The following is an 18,878-nucleotide window of genomic DNA, read 5'->3' as shown; positions in this document are numbered from 1 at the left end:
ATGCCATAGTATGGGTCTCAGGTTTGGTAGAAGCATTGGGATATCGCATCTCATGCTATCGGAAGGGTATCAGAATTGGATTTGGAAGGAGTTGGATATCCCATCTCATGCTATAGGAAGGGTCTCAGGTTGAAATGGGAAGGAGTTGGATATCACATCTCATGTTATAGGAAGGGTCTCAGGTTTGTTATTAGAATCATTGAGATATCATATTGCATGCTGTAGGAAGGGTCTAAGGATTGGAATGGGAAGGACTTGGATATCACATCTCATGCTATAGGTAGGCTCTCAGGTTTGGAAAGGAAAGGAGTTGGATATCACATTTCATGTCAGAGGAAGGATCTCAGGTTTGGTATTAGAGGCATTGAGATATCACATCTCATGCTATAGGAAGGGTCTCAGGATTGGAATCAGAAGGAGTTGGATATCACATCTCATGCTATAGGAAGGGTCTCAGGTTTGGTATAAGCATTGAGATATCACATCTCATGCTATAGGAAGGGTCTCAGGATTGGAATGGGAAGGATTTGGATATCACATCTCATGTTATAGGAAGGATCTCAGGTTTGGTAGAAGCATTGGGATATCACATCTCATGCTATCGGAAGGGTATCAGAATTGGATTTGGAAGGAGTTGGATATCCCATGTCATGCTATAGGAAGGGTCTCAGGTTGAAATGGGAAGGAGTTGGATATCACATCTCATGTTATAGGAAGGGTCTCAGGATTGGTATTAGAGGCATTGAGATATCACATCTCATGCTATCAGAAGGGTCTCAGGATTGGAATGGGAAGGAGTTGGATATCACATCTCATGTCATAGGAAGGATCTCAGGTTTGGTATTAGAAGCATAGAGATATCACATCTCATGCTATAGGAATGGTCTCAGGATTGGAAGGGGAAGGAGTTGGATATTACATTCTTGCTATAGGAAGGGTCTCATGTTTGGAATGGGAAGGAGTTGGATATCACATATGCTATAGGAAGGGTCTCAGGTTTGGAACGGGAAGGAGTTGGATATCACATCTCATGCTATAGGAAGGGTCTCAGGTTTGGTATAAGCATTGAGATATCACATCTCATGCTATAGGAAGGGTCTCAGGATTGGAATGGGAAGGAGTTGTATATGACATCTCATGCCATAGGAAGGGTCTCAGGTTTGGTATAAGCATTGAGATATCACATCACATGCTATAGGAAGGGTCTCAGGATTGGAATGGGAAGGACTTGGATATCACATCTCATGCTATAGGCAGGGTCTCAGGTTTGGAAAGGGAAGGAGTTGGATATCACATTTTATGTTAGAGGTAGGATCTCAGGTTTGGTATTAGAGGCATTGAGATATCACATCTCATGCTATCAGAAGGGTCTCAGGATTGGAATGGGAAGGAGTTGGATATCACATCTCATGCTAAAGGGAGGGTCTCAGGTTTGGAAGGGGAAGGATTTGGATATCACATTTCATGCTATCGGAAGTATCTCAGGTTTGGTATTAGAGGCATTGAGATATCACATCTCATGCTATCATAAGGGTCTCAGGATTGGAATGGGAAGGAGTTGGATAGCACATCTCATGCTAAAGGGAGGGTCTCAGGTTTGGAAGGGGAAGGATTTGGATATCACATCACATGTTATAGGAAGGATCTCAGGTTTGCTATTAGAAGCATTGAGATATCACATCTCATGCTATCGGAAGGGTCTCAGGATTGGAATCGGAAGGAGTTGGATATCACATCTCATGCTATAGGAAGGGTCTCAGGCTTGGAATGGGAAGGAGTTGGATATCACATCTCATGTTATAGGAATAATCTCAGGTTTGGTATAAGCATTGAGATATCACATCTCTGCAATCGGAAGTGTCTCAGGATTGGGATGGGAAGGAGTTGGATATCACATCTCATGCTATAGGAAGGGTCTCAGGTTTGGAAGGGGAAGGAGTTGGATATCCCATCTCATGTTATAGGACTGGTCTCAGGTTTGGTATTAGAAGCATTGAGATATCACATCTCATGCTATAGGAATGGTCTCAGGATTGGAATGGGAAGGAGTTGGATATTACATTCTTGCTATAGGAAGGGTCTCATGTGTGGAATGGGAAGGAGTTGGATATCACATATGCTATGTGAAGGGTCTCAGGTTTGGAACGGGAAGGAGTAGGATATCACATCTCATGTTATAGGAAGGGTCTCAGGTTTGGTATAAGCATTGAGATATCACATCTCTGCTATCGGAAGTGTCTCAGGATTGGAATGGGAAGGAGTTGGATATCCCATCTCATGTTATAGGACGGGTCTCAGGTTTGTTAATAGAATCATTGAGATATCATATTGCATGCTGTAGGAAGGGTCTAAGGATTGGATTGGGAAGGACTTGGATATCACATCTCATGCTATAGGTAGGCTCTCAGGTTTGGAAAGGAAAGGAGTTGGATATCACATTTCATGTTAGAGGAAGGATCTCAGGTTTGGTATTAGAGGCATTGAGATATCACATCTCATGCTATAGGAAGGGTCTCAGGATTGGAATCGGAAGGAGTTGGATATCACATCTCATGCTATAGGAAGGATCTCAGGTTTGGTATAAGCATTGAGATATCACATCTCATGCTATAGGAAGGGTCTCAGGATTGGAATGGGAAGGAGTTGGATATCACATCTAATGTTATAGGAAGGATCTCAGGTTTGGTATTAGAAGCATTGAGACATCACATCTCATGCTATAGGAAGGGTCTCAGGATTGGAATGGGAAGGAGTTTGATATCACATCTCATGCCATAGTATGGGTCTCAGGTTTGGTAGAAGCATTGGGATATCGCATCTCATGCTATCGGAAGGGTATCAGAATTGGATTTGGAAGGAGTTGGATATCCCATCTCATGCTATAGGAAGGGTCTCAGGTTGAAATGGGAAGGAGTTGGATATCACATCTCATGTTATAGGAAGGGTCTCAGGATTGGTATTAGAGGCATTGAGATATCACATCTCATGCTATCAGAAGGGTCTCAGAATTGGAATGGGAAGGAGTTGGATATCACATCTCATGTTATAGGACGGGTCTCAGGTTTGTTAATAGAATCATTGAGATATCATATTGCATGCTGTAGGAAGGGTCTAAGGATTGGATTGGGAAGGACTTGGATATCACATCTCATGCTATAGGTAGGCTCTCAGGTTTGGAAAGGAAAGGAGTTGGATATCACATTTCATGTTAGAGGAAGGATCTCAGGTTTGGTATTAGAGGCATTGAGATATCACATCTCATGCTATAGGAAGGGTCTCAGGATTGGAATCGGAAGGAGTTGGATATCACATCTCATGCTATAGGAAGGATCTCAGGTTTGGTATAAGCATTGAGATATCACATCTCATGCTATAGGAAGGGTCTCAGGATTGGAATGGGAAGGAGTTGGATATCACATCTAATGTTATAGGAAGGATCTCAGGTTTGGTATTAGAAGCATTGAGACATCACATCTCATGCTATAGGAAGGGTCTCAGGATTGGAATGGGAAGGAGTTTGATATCACATCTCATGCCATAGTATGGGTCTCAGGTTTGGTAGAAGCATTGGGATATCGCATCTCATGCTATCGGAAGGGTATCAGAATTGGATTTGGAAGGAGTTGGATATCCCATCTCATGCTATAGGAAGGGTCTCAGGTTGAAATGGGAAGGAGTTGGATATCACATCTCATGTTATAGGAAGGGTCTCAGGATTGGTATTAGAGGCATTGAGATATCACATCTCATGCTATCAGAAGGGTCTCAGAATTGGAATGGGAAGGAGTTGGATATCACATCTCATGTTATAGGAAAGATCTCAGGTTTGGTATTAGAAGAATTGAGACATCACATCTCATGTTATAGGAAGGGTCTCAGGATTGGAATGGGAAGAAGTTGGTTATCACATCTCATGCTATGGGAAGGGTCTCAGGATTGGAATGGGAAGGAGTTGGATATCACATCTCAAGCTATAGGAAGGGTCTCAGGTTTGGTATAAGCATTGAGATATCACATCTCATGCTATAGGAAGGGTCTCAGAATTGGAATGGGAAGGAGTTGGATATCACATCTCATGTTATAGGAAAGATCTCAGGTTTGGTATTAGAAGCATTGAGACATCACATCTCATGTTATAGGAAGGGTCTCAGGATTGGAATGGGATGAAGTTGGATATCACATCTCATGCTATAGGAAGGGTCTCAGGTTTGGTATAAGCATTGAGATATCACATCTCATGCTATAGGAAGGGTCTCAGGATTGGAATGGGAAGGAGTTGTATATGACATCTCATGCCATAGGAAGGGTCTCAGGTTTGGTATAAGCATTGAGATATCACATCACATGCTATAGGAAGGGTCTCAGGATTGGAATGGGAAGGACCTGGATATCACATCTCATGCTATAGGCAGGGTCTCAGGTTTGGAAAGGGAAGCAGTTGGATATCACATTTCATGTTAGAGGTAGGATCTCAGGTTTGGTATTAGATGCATTGAGATATCACATCTCATGCTATCAGAAGGGTCTCAGGATTGGAATGGGAAGGAGTTGGATATCACATCTCATGCTAAAGGGAGGGTCTCAGGTTTGGAAGGGGAAGGATTTGGATATCACATCTCATGTTATAGGAAGGATCTCAGGTTTGGTATTAGAAGCGTTGAGATATCACATCTCATGCTATCGGAAGTATCTCAGGTTTGGTATTAGAGGCATTGAGATATCACATCTCATGCTATCATAAGGGTCTCAGGATTGGAATGGGAAGGAGTTGGATAGCACATCTCATGCTAAAGGGAGGGTCTCAGGGTTGGAAGGGGAAGGATTTGGATATCACATCACATTTTATAGGAAGGATCTCAGGTTTGGTATTAGAAGCATTGAGATATCACATCTCATGCTATCGGAAGGGTCTCAGGATTGGAATCGGAAGGAGTTGGATATCACATCTCATGCTATAGGAAGGGTCTCAGGTTTGGAACGGGAAGGAGTTGGATATCACATCTCATGTTATAGGAAGAGTCTCAGGTTTGGTATAAGCATTGAGATATCACATCTCTGCAATCGGAAGTGTCTCAGGATTGGGATGGGAAGGAGTTGGATATCACATCTCATGCTATAGGAAGGGTCTCAGGTTGAAATGGGAAGGAGTTGGATATCACATCTCATGTTATAGGAAGGGTCTCAGGATTGGTATTAGAGGCATTGAGATATCACATCTCATGCTATCAGAAGGGTCTCAGGATTGGAATGGGAAGGAGTTGGATATCACATCTCATGTCATAGGAAGGATCTCAGGTTTGGTATTAGAAGCATTGAGATATCACATCTCATGCTATAGGAATGGTCTCAGGATTGGAATGGGAAGGAGTTGGATATTACATTCTTGCTATAGGAAGGGTCTCATGTTTGGAATGGGAAGGAGTTGGATATCACATATGCTATAGGAAGGGTCTCAGGTTTGGGACGGGAAGGAGTTAGATATCACATCTCATGCTATAGGAAGGGTCTCAGGTTTGGTATAAGCATTGAGATATCACATCTCATGCTATAGGAAGGGTCTCAGGATTGGAATGGGAAGGAGTTGTATATGACATCTCATGCCATAGGAAGGGTCTCAGGTTTGGTATAAGCATTGAGATATCACATCACATGCTATAGGAAGGGTCTCAGGATTGGAATGGGAAGGACTTGGATATCACATCTCATGCTATAGGCAGGGTCTCAGGTTTGGAAAGGGAAGGAGTTGGATATCACATTTTATGTTAGAGGTAGGATCTCAGGTTTGGTATTAGAAGCATTGAGATATCACATCTCATGCTATCAGAAGGGTCTCAGGATTGGAATGGGAAGGAGTTGGATATCACATCTCATGCTAAAGGGAGGGTCTCGGGTTTGGAAGGGGAAGGATTTGGATATCACATCTCATGCTATCGGAAGTATCTCAGGTTTGGTATTAGAGGCATTGAGATATCACATCTCATGCTATCATAAGGGTCTCAGGATTGGAATGGGAAGGAGTTGGATAGCACATCTCATGCTAAAGGGAGGGTCTCAGGTTTGGAAGGGGAAGGATTTGGATATCACATCACATGTTATAGGAAGGATCTCAGGTTTGGTATTAGAAGCGTTGAGATATCACATCTCATGCTATCGGAAGTATCTCAGGTTTGGTATTAGAGGCATTGAGATATCACATCTCATGCTATCATAAGGGTCTCAGGATTGGAATGGGAAGGAGTTGGATAGCACATCTCATGCTAAAGGGAGGGTCTCAGGGTTGGAAGGGGAAGGATTTGGATATCACATCACATGTTATAGGAAGGATCTCAGGTTTGGTATTAGAAGCATTGAGATATCACATCTCATGCTATCGGAAGGGTCTCAGGATTGGAATCGGAAGGAGTTGGATATCACATCTCATGCTATAGGAAGGGTCTCAGGTTTGGAACGGGAAGGAGTTGGATATCACATCTCATGTTATAGGAAGAGTCTCAGGTTTGGTATAAGCATTGAGATATCACATCTCTGCAATCGGAAGTGTCTCAGGATTGGGATGGGAAGGAGTTGGATATCACATCTCATGCTATAGGAAGGGTCTCAGGTTGAAATGGGAAGGAGTTGGATATCACATCTCATGTTATAGGAAGGGTCTCAGGATTGGTATTAGAGGCATTGAGATATCACATCTCATGCTATCATAAGGGTCTCAGGATTGGAATGGGAAGGAGTTGGATAGCACATCTCATGCTAAAGGGAGGGTCTCAGGGTTGGAAGGGGAAGGATTTGGATATCACATCACATGTTATAGGAAGGATCTCAGGTTTGGTATTAGAAGCATTGAGATATCACATCTCATGCTATCGGAAGGGTCTCAGGATTGGAATCGGAAGGAGTTGGATATCACATCTCATGCTATAGGAAGGGTCTCAGGTTTGGAAAGGGAAGGAGTTGGATATCACATTTCATGTTAGAGGAAGGATCTCAGGTTTGGTATTAGAAGCATTGAGATATCACATCTCATGCTATCAGAAGGGTCTCAGGATTGGAATGGGAAGGAGTTGGATATCACATTTCATGTTAGAGGAAGGATCTCAGGTTTGGTATTAGAGGCATTGAGATATCACATCTCATGCTATAGGAAGGGTCTCAGGATTGGAATCGGAAGGAGTTGGATATCACATCTCATGCTATAGGAAGGATCTCAGGTTTGGTATAAGCATTGAGATATCACATCTCATGCTATAGGAAGGGTCTCAGGATTGGAATGGGAAGGAGTTGGATATCACATCTCATGTTATAGGAAGGATCTCAGGTTTGGTATTAGAAGCATTGAGACATCACATCTCATGCTATAGGAAGGGTCTCAGGATTGGAATGGGAAGGAGTTTGATATCACATCTCATGCCATAGTATGGGTCTCAGGTTTGGTAGAAGCATTGGGATATCGCATCTCATGCTATCGGAAGGGTATCAGAATTGGATTTGGAAGGAGTTGGATATCCCATCTCATGCTATAGGAAGGGTCTCAGGTTGAAATGGGAAGGAGTTGGATATCACATCTCATGTTATAGGAAGGATCTCAGGTTTGCTATTAGAAGCATTGAGATATCACATCTCATGCTATCGGAAGGGTCTCAGGATTGGAATCGGAAGGAGTTGGATATCACATCTCATGCTATAGGAAGGGTCTCAGGCTTGGAATGGGAAGGAGTTGGATATCACATCTCATGTTATAGGAATAATCTCAGGTTTGGTATAAGCATTGAGATATCACATCTCTGCAATCGGAGGTGTCTCAGGATTGGGATGGGAAGGAGTTGGATATCACATCTCATGCTATAGGAAGGGTCTCAGGTTTGGAAGGGGAAGGAGTTGGATATCCCATCTCATGTTATAGGACTGGTCTCAGGTTTGGTATTAGAAGCATTGAGATATCACATCTCATGCTATAGGAATGGTCTCAGGATTGGAATGGGAAGGAGTTGGATATTACATTCTTGCTATAGGAAGGGTCTCATGTGTGGAATGGGAAGGAGTTGGATATCACATATGCTATGTGAAGGGTCTCAGGTTTGGAACGGGAAGGAGTTGGATATCACATCTCATGTTATAGGAAGGGTCTCAGGTTTGGTATAAGCATTGAGATATCACATCTCTGCTATCGGAAGTGTCTCAGGATTGGAATGGGAAGGAGTTGGATATCCCATCTCATGTTATAGGACGGGTCTCAGGTTTGTTATTATAATCATTGAGATATCATATTGCATGCTGTAGGAAGGGTCTAAGGATTGGATTGGGAAGGACTTGGATATCACATCTCATGCTATAGGTAGGCTCTCAGGTTTGGAAAGGAAAGGAGTTGGATATCACATTTCATGTTAGAGGAAGGATCTCAGGTTTGGTATTAGAGGCATTGAGATATCACATCTCATGCTATAGGAAGGGTCTCAGGATTGGAATCGGAAGGAGTTGGATATCACATCTCATGCTATAGGAAGGATCTCAGGTTTGGTATAAGCATTGAGATATCACATCTCATGCTATAGGAAGGGTCTCAGGATTGGAATGGGAAGGAGTTGGATATCACATCTCATGTTATAGGAAGGATCTCAGGTTTGGTATTAGAAGCATTGAGACATCACATCTCATGCTATAGGAAGGGTCTCAGGATTGGAATGGGAAGGAGTTTGATATCACATCTCATGCCATAGTATGGGTCTCAGGTTTGGTAGAAGCATTGGGATATCGCATCTCATGCTATCGGAAGGGTATCAGAATTGGATTTGGAAGGAGTTGGATATCCCATCTCATGCTATAGGAAGGGTCTCAGGTTGAAATGGGAAGGAGTTGGATATCACATCTCATGTTATAGGAAGGATCTCAGGTTTGCTATTAGAAGCATTGAGATATCCCATCTCATGCTATCGGAAGGGTCTCAGGATTGGAATCGGAAGGAGTTGGATATCACATCTCATGCTATAGGAAGGGTCTCAGGCTTGGAATGGGAAGGAGTTGGATATCACATCTCATGTTATAGGAATAATCTCAGGTTTGGTATAAGCATTGAGATATCACATCTCTGCAATCGGAGGTGTCTCAGGATTGGGATGGGAAGGAGTTGGATATCACATCTCATGCTATAGGAAGGGTCTCAGGTTTGGAAGGGGAAGGAGTTGGATATCCCATCTCATGTTATAGGACTGGTCTCAGGTTTGGTATTAGAAGCATTGAGATATCACATCTCATGCTATAGGAATGGTCTCAGGATTGGAATGGGAAGGAGTTGGATATTACATTCTTGCTATAGGAAGGGTCTCATGTGTGGAATGGGAAGGAGTTGGATATCACATATGCTATGTGAAGGGTCTCAGGTTTGGAACGGGAAGGAGTTGGATATCACATCTCATGTTATAGGAAGGGTCTCAGGTTTGGTATAAGCATTGAGATATCACATCTCTGCTATCGGAAGTGTCTCAGGATTGGAATGGGAAGGAGTTGGATATCCCATCTCATGTTATAGGACGGGTCTCAGGTTTGTTATTAGAATCATTGAGATATCATATTGCGTGCTGTAGGAAGGGTCTAAGGATTGGATTGGGAAGGACTTGGATATCACATCTCATGCTATAGGTAGGCTCTCAGGTTTGGAAAGGAAAGGAGTTGGATATCACATTTCATGTTAGAGGAAGGATCTCAGGTTTGGTATTAGAGGCATTGAGATATCACATCTCATGCTATAGGAAGGGTCTCAGGATTGGAATCGGAAGGAGTTGGATATCACATCTCATGCTATAGGAAGGATCTCAGGTTTGGTATAAGCATTGAGATATCACATCTCATGCTATAGGAAGGGTCTCAGGATTGGAATGGGAAGGAGTTGGATATCACATCTCATGTTATAGGAAGGATCTCAGGTTTGGTATTAGAAGCATTGAGACATCACATCTCATGCTATAGGAAGGGTCTCAGGATTGGAATGGGAAGGAGTTTGATATCACATCTCATGCCATAGTATGGGTCTCAGGTTTGGTAGAAGCATTGGGATATCGCATCTCATGCTATCGGAAGGGTATCAGAATTGGATTTGGAAGGAGTTGGATATCCCATCTCATGCTATAGGAAGGGTCTCAGGTTGAAATGGGAAGGAGTTGGATATCACATCTCATGTTATAGGAAGGGTCTCAGGTTTGTTATTAGAATCATTGAGATATCATATTGCATGCTGTAGGAAGGGTCTAAGGATTGGAATGGGAAGGACTTGGATATCACATCTCATGCTATAGGTAGGCTCTCAGGTTTGGAAAGGAAAGGAGTTGGATATCACATTTCATGTCAGAGGAAGGATCTCAGGTTTGGTATTAGAGGCATTGAGATATCACATCTCATGCTATAGGAAGGGTCTCAGGATTGGAATCAGAAGGAGTTGGATATCACATCTCATGCTATAGGAAGGGTCTCAGGTTTGGTATAAGCATTGAGATATCACATCTCATGCTATAGGAAGGGTCTCAGGATTGGAATGGGAAGGATTTGGATATCACATCTCATGTTATAGGAAGGATCTCAGGTTTGGTAGAAGCATTGGGATATCACATCTCATGCTATCGGAAGGGTATCAGAATTGGATTTGGAAGGAGTTGGATATCCCATGTCATGCTATAGGAAGGGTCTCAGGTTGAAATGGGAAGGAGTTGGATATCACATCTCATGTTATAGGAAGGGTCTCAGGATTGGTATTAGAGGCATTGAGATATCACATCTCATGCTATCAGAAGGGTCTCAGGATTGGAATGGGAAGGAGTTGGATATCACATCTCATGTCATAGGAAGGATCTCAGGTTTGGTATTAGAAGCATAGAGATATCACATCTCATGCTATAGGAATGGTCTCAGGATTGGAAGGGGAAGGAGTTGGATATTACATTCTTGCTATAGGAAGGGTCTCATGTTTGGAATGGGAAGGAGTTGGATATCACATATGCTATAGGAAGGGTCTCAGGTTTGGAACGGGAAGGAGTTGGATATCACATCTCATGCTATAGGAAGGGTCTCAGGTTTGGTATAAGCATTGAGATATCACATCTCATGCTATAGGAAGGGTCTCAGGATTGGAATGGGAAGGAGTTGTATATGACATCTCATGCCATAGGAAGGGTCTCAGGTTTGGTATAAGCATTGAGATATCACATCACATGCTATAGGAAGGGTCTCAGGATTGGAATGGGAAGGACTTGGATATCACATCTCATGCTATAGGCAGGGTCTCAGGTTTGGAAAGGGAAGGAGTTGGATATCACATTTTATGTTAGAGGTAGGATCTCAGGTTTGGTATTAGAGGCATTGAGATATCACATCTCATGCTATCAGAAGGGTCTCAGGATTGGAATGGGAAGGAGTTGGATATCACATCTCATGCTAAAGGGAGGGTCTCAGGTTTGGAAGGGGAAGGATTTGGATATCACATTTCATGCTATCGGAAGTATCTCAGGTTTGGTATTAGAGGCATTGAGATATCACATCTCATGCTATCATAAGGGTCTCAGGATTGGAATGGGAAGGAGTTGGATAGCACATCTCATGCTAAAGGGAGGGTCTCAGGTTTGGAAGGGGAAGGATTTGGATATCACATCACATGTTATAGGAAGGATCTCAGGTTTGCTATTAGAAGCATTGAGATATCACATCTCATGCTATCGGAAGGGTCTCAGGATTGGAATCGGAAGGAGTTGGATATCACATCTCATGCTATAGGAAGGGTCTCAGGCTTGGAATGGGAAGGAGTTGGATATCACATCTCATGTTATAGGAATAATCTCAGGTTTGGTATAAGCATTGAGATATCACATCTCTGCAATCGGAAGTGTCTCAGGATTGGGATGGGAAGGAGTTGGATATCACATCTCATGCTATAGGAAGGGTCTCAGGTTTGGAAGGGGAAGGAGTTGGATATCCCATCTCATGTTATAGGACTGGTCTCAGGTTTGGTATTAGAAGCATTGAGATATCACATCTCATGCTATAGGAATGGTCTCAGGATTGGAATGGGAAGGAGTTGGATATTACATTCTTGCTATAGGAAGGGTCTCATGTGTGGAATGGGAAGGAGTTGGATATCACATATGCTATGTGAAGGGTCTCAGGTTTGGAACGGGAAGGAGTAGGATATCACATCTCATGTTATAGGAAGGGTCTCAGGTTTGGTATAAGCATTGAGATATCACATCTCTGCTATCGGAAGTGTCTCAGGATTGGAATGGGAAGGAGTTGGATATCCCATCTCATGTTATAGGACGGGTCTCAGGTTTGTTAATAGAATCATTGAGATATCATATTGCATGCTGTAGGAAGGGTCTAAGGATTGGATTGGGAAGGACTTGGATATCACATCTCATGCTATAGGTAGGCTCTCAGGTTTGGAAAGGAAAGGAGTTGGATATCACATTTCATGTTAGAGGAAGGATCTCAGGTTTGGTATTAGAGGCATTGAGATATCACATCTCATGCTATAGGAAGGGTCTCAGGATTGGAATCGGAAGGAGTTGGATATCACATCTCATGCTATAGGAAGGATCTCAGGTTTGGTATAAGCATTGAGATATCACATCTCATGCTATAGGAAGGGTCTCAGGATTGGAATGGGAAGGAGTTGGATATCACATCTAATGTTATAGGAAGGATCTCAGGTTTGGTATTAGAAGCATTGAGACATCACATCTCATGCTATAGGAAGGGTCTCAGGATTGGAATGGGAAGGAGTTTGATATCACATCTCATGCCATAGTATGGGTCTCAGGTTTGGTAGAAGCATTGGGATATCGCATCTCATGCTATCGGAAGGGTATCAGAATTGGATTTGGAAGGAGTTGGATATCCCATCTCATGCTATAGGAAGGGTCTCAGGTTGAAATGGGAAGGAGTTGGATATCACATCTCATGTTATAGGAAGGGTCTCAGGATTGGTATTAGAGGCATTGAGATATCACATCTCATGCTATCAGAAGGGTCTCAGAATTGGAATGGGAAGGAGTTGGATATCACATCTCATGTTATAGGACGGGTCTCAGGTTTGTTAATAGAATCATTGAGATATCATATTGCATGCTGTAGGAAGGGTCTAAGGATTGGATTGGGAAGGACTTGGATATCACATCTCATGCTATAGGTAGGCTCTCAGGTTTGGAAAGGAAAGGAGTTGGATATCACATTTCATGTTAGAGGAAGGATCTCAGGTTTGGTATTAGAGGCATTGAGATATCACATCTCATGCTATAGGAAGGGTCTCAGGATTGGAATCGGAAGGAGTTGGATATCACATCTCATGCTATAGGAAGGATCTCAGGTTTGGTATAAGCATTGAGATATCACATCTCATGCTATAGGAAGGGTCTCAGGATTGGAATGGGAAGGAGTTGGATATCACATCTAATGTTATAGGAAGGATCTCAGGTTTGGTATTAGAAGCATTGAGACATCACATCTCATGCTATAGGAAGGGTCTCAGGATTGGAATGGGAAGGAGTTTGATATCACATCTCATGCCATAGTATGGGTCTCAGGTTTGGTAGAAGCATTGGGATATCGCATCTCATGCTATCGGAAGGGTATCAGAATTGGATTTGGAAGGAGTTGGATATCCCATCTCATGCTATAGGAAGGGTCTCAGGTTGAAATGGGAAGGAGTTGGATATCACATCTCATGTTATAGGAAGGGTCTCAGGATTGGTATTAGAGGCATTGAGATATCACATCTCATGCTATCAGAAGGGTCTCAGAATTGGAATGGGAAGGAGTTGGATATCACATCTCATGTTATAGGAAAGATCTCAGGTTTGGTATTAGAAGAATTGAGACATCACATCTCATGTTATAGGAAGGGTCTCAGGATTGGAATGGGAAGAAGTTGGTTATCACATCTCATGCTATGGGAAGGGTCTCAGGATTGGAATGGGAAGGAGTTGGATATCACATCTCAAGCTATAGGAAGGGTCTCAGGTTTGGTATAAGCATTGAGATATCACATCTCATGCTATAGGAAGGGTCTCAGAATTGGAATGGGAAGGAGTTGGATATCACATCTCATGTTATAGGAAAGATCTCAGGTTTGGTATTAGAAGCATTGAGACATCACATCTCATGTTATAGGAAGGGTCTCAGGATTGGAATGGGATGAAGTTGGATATCACATCTCATGCTATAGGAAGGGTCTCAGGTTTGGTATAAGCATTGAGATATCACATCTCATGCTATAGGAAGGGTCTCAGGATTGGAATGGGAAGGAGTTGTATATGACATCTCATGCCATAGGAAGGGTCTCAGGTTTGGTATAAGCATTGAGATATCACATCACATGCTATAGGAAGGGTCTCAGGATTGGAATGGGAAGGACCTGGATATCACATCTCATGCTATAGGCAGGGTCTCAGGTTTGGAAAGGGAAGCAGTTGGATATCACATTTCATGTTAGAGGTAGGATCTCAGGTTTGGTATTAGATGCATTGAGATATCACATCTCATGCTATCAGAAGGGTCTCAGGATTGGAATGGGAAGGAGTTGGATATCACATCTCATGCTAAAGGGAGGGTCTCAGGTTTGGAAGGGGAAGGATTTGGATATCACATCTCATGTTATAGGAAGGATCTCAGGTTTGGTATTAGAAGCGTTGAGATATCACATCTCATGCTATCGGAAGTATCTCAGGTTTGGTATTAGAGGCATTGAGATATCACATCTCATGCTATCATAAGGGTCTCAGGATTGGAATGGGAAGGAGTTGGATAGCACATCTCATGCTAAAGGGAGGGTCTCAGGGTTGGAAGGGGAAGGATTTGGATATCACATCACATTTTATAGGAAGGATCTCAGGTTTGGTATTAGAAGCATTGAGATATCACATCTCATGCTATCGGAAGGGTCTCAGGATTGGAATCGGAAGGAGTTGGATATCACATCTCATGCTATAGGAAGGGTCTCAGGTTTGGAACGGGAAGGAGTTGGATATCACATCTCATGTTATAGGAAGAGTCTCAGGTTTGGTATAAGCATTGAGATATCACATCTCTGCAATCGGAAGTGTCTCAGGATTGGGATGGGAAGGAGTTGGATATCACATCTCATGCTATAGGAAGGGTCTCAGGTTGAAATGGGAAGGAGTTGGATATCACATCTCATGTTATAGGAAGGGTCTCAGGATTGGTATTAGAGGCATTGAGATATCACATCTCATGCTATCAGAAGGGTCTCAGGATTGGAATGGGAAGGAGTTGGATATCACATCTCATGTCATAGGAAGGATCTCAGGTTTGGTATTAGAAGCATTGAGATATCACATCTCATGCTATAGGAATGGTCTCAGGATTGGAATGGGAAGGAGTTGGATATTACATTCTTGCTATAGGAAGGGTCTCATGTTTGGAATGGGAAGGAGTTGGATATCACATATGCTATAGGAAGGGTCTCAGGTTTGGGACGGGAAGGAGTTAGATATCACATCTCATGCTATAGGAAGGGTCTCAGGTTTGGTATAAGCATTGAGATATCACATCTCATGCTATAGGAAGGGTCTCAGGATTGGAATGGGAAGGAGTTGTATATGACATCTCATGCCATAGGAAGGGTCTCAGGTTTGGTATAAGCATTGAGATATCACATCACATGCTATAGGAAGGGTCTCAGGATTGGAATGGGAAGGACTTGGATATCACATCTCATGCTATAGGCAGGGTCTCAGGTTTGGAAAGGGAAGGAGTTGGATATCACATTTTATGTTAGAGGTAGGATCTCAGGTTTGGTATTAGAAGCATTGAGATATCACATCTCATGCTATCAGAAGGGTCTCAGGATTGGAATGGGAAGGAGTTGGATATCACATCTCATGCTAAAGGGAGGGTCTCGGGTTTGGAAGGGGAAGGATTTGGATATCACATCTCATGCTATCGGAAGTATCTCAGGTTTGGTATTAGAGGCATTGAGATATCACATCTCATGCTATCATAAGGGTCTCAGGATTGGAATGGGAAGGAGTTGGATAGCACATCTCATGCTAAAGGGAGGGTCTCAGGTTTGGAAGGGGAAGGATTTGGATATCACATCACATGTTATAGGAAGGATCTCAGGTTTGGTATTAGAAGCGTTGAGATATCACATCTCATGCTATCGGAAGTATCTCAGGTTTGGTATTAGAGGCATTGAGATATCACATCTCATGCTATCATAAGGGTCTCAGGATTGGAATGGGAAGGAGTTGGATAGCACATCTCATGCTAAAGGGAGGGTCTCAGGGTTGGAAGGGGAAGGATTTGGATATCACATCACATGTTATAGGAAGGATCTCAGGTTTGGTATTAGAAGCATTGAGATATCACATCTCATGCTATCGGAAGGGTCTCAGGATTGGAATCGGAAGGAGTTGGATATCACATCTCATGCTATAGGAAGGGTCTCAGGTTTGGAACGGGAAGGAGTTGGATATCACATCTCATGTTATAGGAAGAGTCTCAGGTTTGGTATAAGCATTGAGATATCACATCTCTGCAATCGGAAGTGTCTCAGGATTGGGATGGGAAGGAGTTGGATATCACATCTCATGCTATAGGAAGGGTCTCAGGTTGAAATGGGAAGGAGTTGGATATCACATCTCATGTTATAGGAAGGGTCTCAGGATTGGTATTAGAGGCATTGAGATATCACATCTCATGCTATCATAAGGGTCTCAGGATTGGAATGGGAAGGAGTTGGATAGCACATCTCATGCTAAAGGGAGGGTCTCAGGGTTGGAAGGGGAAGGATTTGGATATCACATCACATGTTATAGGAAGGATCTCAGGTTTGGTATTAGAAGCATTGAGATATCACATCTCATGCTATCGGAAGGGTCTCAGGATTGGAATCGGAAGGAGTTGGATATCACATCTCATGCTATAGGAAGGGTCTCAGGTTTGGAAAGGGAAGGAGTTGGATATCACATTTCATGTTAGAGGAAGGATCTCAGGTTTGGTATTAGAAGCATTGAGATATCACATCTCATGCTATCAGAAGGGTCTCAGGATTGGAATGGGAAGGAGTTGGATATCACATCTCATGCTAAAGGGAGGGTCTCAGGTTTGGAAGGGGAAGGATTTGGATATCACATCTCATGCTATCGGAAGTATCTCAGGTTTGGTATTAGAGGCATTGAGATATCACATCTCATGCTATCATAAGGGTCTCAGGATTGGAATGGGAAGGAGTTGGATAGCACATCTCATGCTAAAGGGAGGGTCTCAGGTTTGGAAGGGGAAGGATTTGGATATCACATCACATGTTATAGGAAGGATCTCAGGTTTGGTATTAGAAGCGTTGAGATATCACATCTCATGCTATCGGAAGTATCTCAGGTTTGGTATTAGAGGCATTGAGATATCACATCTCATGCTATCATAAGGGTCTCAGGATTGGAATGGGAAGGAGTTGGATAGCACATCTCATGCTAAAGGGAGGGTCTCAGGGTTGGAAGGGGAAGGATTTGGAAATCACATCACATGTTATAGGAAGGATCTCAGGTTTGGTATTAGAAGCATTGAGATATCACATCTCATGCTATCGGAAGGGTCTCAGGATTGGAATCGGACGGAGTTGGATATCACATCTCATGCTATAGGAAGGGTCTCAGGTTTGGAACGGGAAGGAGTTGGATATCACATCTCATGTTATAGGAAGAGTCTCAGGTTTGGTATAAGCATTGAGATATCACATCTCTGCAATCGGAAGTGTCTCAGGATTGGGATGGGAAGGAGTTGGATATCACATCTCATGCTATAGGAAGGGTCTCAGGTTTGGAAGGGGAAGGAGTTGGATATCCCATCTCATGTTATAGGACTGGTCTCAGGTTTGGTATTAGAAGCATTGAGATATCACATCTCATGCTATAGGAATGGTCTCAGGATTGGAATGGAAAGGAGTTGGATATTACATTCTTGCTATAGGAAGGGTCTCATGTGTGGAATGGGAAGGAGTTGGATATCACATATGCTATAGGAAGGGTCTCAGGTTTGGAACGGGAAGGAGTTGGATATGACATCTCATGGTATAGGAAGGGTCTCAGGTTTGGTATAAGCATTGAGATATCACATCTCTGCTATCGGAAGTGTCTCAGGATTGGAATGGGAAGGAGTTGGATATCCCATCTCATGTTATAGGACGGGTCTCAGGTTTGTTATTAGAATCATTGAGATATCATATTGCATGCTGTAGGAAGGGTCTAAGGATTGGAATGGGAAGGACTTGGATATCACATCTCATGCTATAGGTAGGCTCTCAGGTTTGGAAAGGAAAGGAGTTGGATATCACATTTCATGTCAGAGGAAGGATCTCAGGTTTGGTATTAGAGGCATTGAGATATCACATCTCATGCCATAGGAAGGGTCTCAGGTTTGGTATAAGCATTGAGATATCACATCACATGCTATAGGAAGGGTCTGAGGATTGGAATGGGAAGGACCTGGATATCACATCTCATGCTATAGGCAGGGTCTCAGGTTTGGAAAGGGAAGGAGTTGGATATCACATTTCATGTTAGAGGTAGGATCTCAGGTTTGGTATTAGAGGCATTGAGATATCACATCTCATGCTATCAGAAGGGTCTCAGGATCGGAATGGGAAGGAGTTGGATATCACATCTCATGCTAAAGGGAGGGTCTCAGGTTTGGAAGGGGAAGGATTTGGATATCACATCTCATGTTATAGGAAGGATCTCAGGTTTGGTATTAGAAGCATTGAGATATCACATCTCATGCTATCGGAAGTATCTCAGGTTTGGTATTAGAGGCATTGAGATATCACATCTCATGCTATCATAAGGGTCTCAGGATTGTAATGGGAAGGAGTTGGATAGCACATCTCA

Source organism: Ambystoma mexicanum, chromosome 9 (genome assembly GCF_040938575.1).
Source record: "Ambystoma mexicanum isolate Mex_15411 chromosome 9, UKY_AmexF1_1, whole genome shotgun sequence".
Taxonomy (NCBI): Eukaryota; Metazoa; Chordata; class Amphibia; order Caudata; family Ambystomatidae; genus Ambystoma; species Ambystoma mexicanum.
The sequence above is the reverse complement of the archived record's forward strand: the minus strand, read 5'-3'. Positions refer to the sequence as shown.